We start from the raw sequence: 4,342 nt of genomic DNA, 5'->3' as shown, positions 1-4,342 counted from the left end.
CTTTTGCAGAAGTACATGGTGCATCCTAATTCTAAGTTTTAGCCATTGGGGAGTACTCTCTCGGTCGTGAACCGCCCCCTTTGGATATTCGTATGGCTAGTCACACAGGTTATAAAATAATAGACCCTCGTGTGGTCTCGGTCCGCCACGATGTTGAATGCCTCTGCATACCCACAGGGTAATTAATAAGATGAAACATAAAGTTAGTGCATTAAGAAAAATCTTCAAGTAGTTGCATATTGCTTAATGTTGAAATTGTTGGAGTAAGTTGTGACTCCTGTAGAGCATGATTCAAATTGGTTTTCCTTTACATGAAATTGGTGATAACTTATGAACAATGTGTTGAATAGTGATATTTGTGCTTTATGCACACTTTACATGAAATGCTTTAGTTAAGTCTGGTGTACATCCACATTAGTTTCATAGTTGTTATTACTTATGTGAATATGGTTTATGCATATGATGGATCGTGCTTTGATGTTGATGGAATACATCATGAAATGTTTGACTTTAGTGACCTGTATATTTATCAATTGTTAATTGGTGATTATTTATATCTAAACTTGTTGCACATATACTTGTACACATGACACTATACACACTCATATGCATATTATGCTTCTTACTTAGACGTGGTAGTCTGACTCCTTCTGATTTAATATTTTCAGAAAACAGTATGGCAAGCAATTGCGGTCGTTGCTGCTGACAGTGCTATGTGACCATATCTTCTTCGGATGACCTGAGGATTTCTGACTTGTAATAAATCTTAAAGTTGTAAATGATAACTTGTATTATTTCAATGCAAGAATTTATTTTACTTAAATGCCTTGAGTCTGTGATATTACTTGTAACCTGCCCAAATAATTTGACTAAGGATTTAATAAAGGTTTTCCGCTGTTGTTTAGAAAAAAAAAATTATTCCAAAAATTTCAAATTAAATATTTGGGGCATTACAATTATGGTATCAGAGCAGGACAAGAATATATGGTTCATGGCATTCCAGCGACTCTGCAAAAGCTCTGTAAGTGTTTAATTTTGGTTTTTAGTTTGTAAAAAAATAAATTATTACATAAAATTTTTTTTAGAACCTAGATATATTGCTAGGGACACTATTAGACTTAACGATGTTATTATGTAGGTTCTTCGGGAACCAAGATGAATATTTTGATGAAAGAATTCAATGAAATGACTTTAAGTTTAATGCATAAATTGGTTTAATCTAGAATGTTATATCAGATCTTAATTGAATTCGATCCATGACATAGGGTCTAACGACTCAAGTTTCGATACATATTCAATATTGAATCATTGTTGACCCAATTGATATATAGTGGTTATATGTATATATACATCACTTTCTAGTAATGAGGGTTATGCCATTAGGGGCTTCAAATAGAGAATTTTGATACACTAAATAGGACCCTAAAACGAGATGCAAGGTTTATACTTTAATTGGTTTTGAAGTATCATCTAATATAACACACATGGTTAGATACTCCAATCCATTTGATTGGTCTTTTCAACAAATCTCGCAGACGAAATTCTTTTTAGGGGGAAAGGATGTAAAACCTGCAAAATTTCAATAATTATCAAAATAAATAAATATTACCATTCTTGGAAATAAATACGATCAAGTGATATAGAGTCGATCCAAATGGATCTTGTATCCAAACTGGATCAAATGGATCCAGGATTTTGGATTCGGACATGATGTATGGATTCAGATCTTGGATGGATCTGAAACCCGATTAAAATCCAAATTTTAGTTTTCAATTACAATTAAATTTGCAAAGCACTTTTCTAAATCTTCATCTCTTGCAAAAATCGCCCTTGTTATGACCCATATCCCATCGATATACGCTTTCCAGTAATTCACATGAAATAACGAGATTTTTTCCTCGTTTGAGTCCCAAATTCGGGGATTTACTAGTCATATGTATTATGACTTTGATTTATAATTCTCGAAAATTGATTCCCCATAAATAGTACTCTTGCCACTTCATACGTCTTACTTAGGCGATTTTGGACCTCACTTATCATGGAGGTAGTTTTAGTCGCAAAGAAGTGCAACCAAGTAAGAGTTGGCACACTGGTATTGTTGGTTGTCTCAACAGGAAGAGAACGTGAGTCGAATCCCCGTGTACGCCCGAAATTTTGTTAAAAGCCGCTATTTTTTTAGATTGCATCAAAAGAGGATAAAAAGATTACGATTGCAAGAGTATGCAATGAAACAAGAGGTGGCGCACTGGTGGGGCTCGTTACCCCTTAGGGAAGAGAACCCATGTTCAAATCTCCCTGTGCACCGTTATCTTTTTATTAAAGACAGTTTTTGAAAAAAAAAATCAAATGGTGTAATAACTCCTCCATTAAGAAGACCTTAATGGGGGAGGTCTCAAAACAAGAAAAAAAAACAAAAAACAAATTTGGCAAATTCGTGTGCTTTTTAACCTAAATAAAGATCATTTAAGGACTTAAATGGAGAAATCGTGGGATCATAACAAGGGGACGGCTGGGTGGTTTTCCAAAGAGGAAACCCAACAGTTTCTTCCTTTGGAAAGGCCCTTCCACTAATTCGACAATTAAGAGAGAGTTTTAAAATAGTAAAGGTGAAGGCTCCTTGAAATGGGTAGGGGAAAGTTAAAAAAAAAGGTATTAACGTCTCCCACGATTTTAGAATTGGGAAAAGGAGGTCGGTTACTAAGACAAAAAAAATAAATACCTAAGACATCATTTTTGGAAAAATCCACCAAACACCTATAAGTGGTTAAATAAATTTTTGTTGCAAAAATATGCAATGAAATTGTGTATGGCACATTGGTGGGGCTCATTACCCCTTATAGAAGAGGACCCCAGTTCAAATCCTCTGGTGTGCCAAGAATATTTTTTTCGGAAATAATTTATAACCAACGGATTTTTTTTAGTAACTCCTCATTAAAGTGACTTAAATGAGGAAAGGCGTTTTTCAAGGAGAGAGGGGGCTGGGCGAATTTCCCAAAAAGGAAACCCAAACATTTTTCTTTGGGAAGGTTTCCATTCCCACGAATTTTGACAAGGAAGGAGGAGCTTTACAAAGGGCATTGAATGGGAAGGACAATTTCAAGAAAAAAAAACAGATGGAGAAGGGACTTTACAAAAAAATCATTTTTTGGATTCATCTTCATCCCTCTTCACATTTTTTCATCCCAGTCATGTGACCATCTTCATCCTCCCTCTTTCATATCTTTTCCTATTCCAGCCATTGACACCATTATCTCTCTCTTAACGTTTTTGGCTCATCTATCCTTCTCTTCCACCGTGGTGGTCGACCATCGTTGCTGGACATGTCGACCTCCCCTGCTGATCGTGTGGATTCCATTATCGAAGTGCTGTGCCACTCAAACGAAGGAAGGAAGGGGTGCATCCGTGCCGTTACGAGACTTCAAAGAGGTAAGAGCACCTTCTCCTTCTGTATATGCTCAACGTCATGGGGTACCGATATCTGTTCAATTATTAGAATTCCATGCTTCTAAGAGTAAATCCATCCTACGTTTTCATGTTTTCATAAAAAGAAATTTTGTATACTTTGAAAATGATGTTATAAACTTTACACTCCACCCATATCTAAGGGGATTTCTTCCATTTGGACGTACATACAGAAATATAGATTTATAGATGCAGTCATCGGGTCATGGATGGGTACCATCCAGCATGTGTATCCCGGGTTTTTTTGTGGCTAAATTTACTAGTTGTAGACTTGTAAGAAACATGTTGGTTACGTGCCAATAGGTCCTCGCTAATCTCGGAAGGCATAGGTCAGATCAATCGAACTATACTCCCATCACTAAACAATCTACAAAAGAAAAATCGTGGTGATGTAGCTGGTACATATGCACTTAACGACATATACCCACCACTGTGATATTTTTGATGTCAGAACAAAATAGCGAAGGTAATCGTAACCTTGAGATTTTATGAACTCGGTCTGGAAATATAGGGTCCATGGGGGTCGTTGAATTAATAAATCCTAAAACCCAAGTGGGTTATTTACACAAATCTAAACTCAAGTGAATGCATGTTTATAAAGGTCAGAGTACTTAGTTAAACCAGCCTATATCTAGATGATTTGCTACATTTCCAATACGTGGTTTATTTTACATGCAAATCAGAATTTAGTATGCATGAACAAACCTTATCTTAATAAAATGTGTATTGTAAGTACGTGATTTGTGTCAGACCTGTACTAACCAAGTGTATATTCATTTCCCCCTTTCATGTTCGATTCATGATGCATCCGGGTTGCATCCAATGTTGTGACTTTTGCTACACTGCAATGTGTATGTCGCCCAATCTACAATGCTGCGAC

The sequence above is a fragment of the Nuphar pumila genome, chromosome 5 (genome assembly GCF_984573655.1).
Source record: "Nuphar pumila chromosome 5, dmNupPumi1.hap1.1, whole genome shotgun sequence".
Lineage (NCBI taxonomy): Eukaryota > Viridiplantae > Streptophyta > Magnoliopsida > Nymphaeales > Nymphaeaceae > Nuphar > Nuphar pumila.
Note: the sequence above shows the minus strand (reverse complement) of the source record.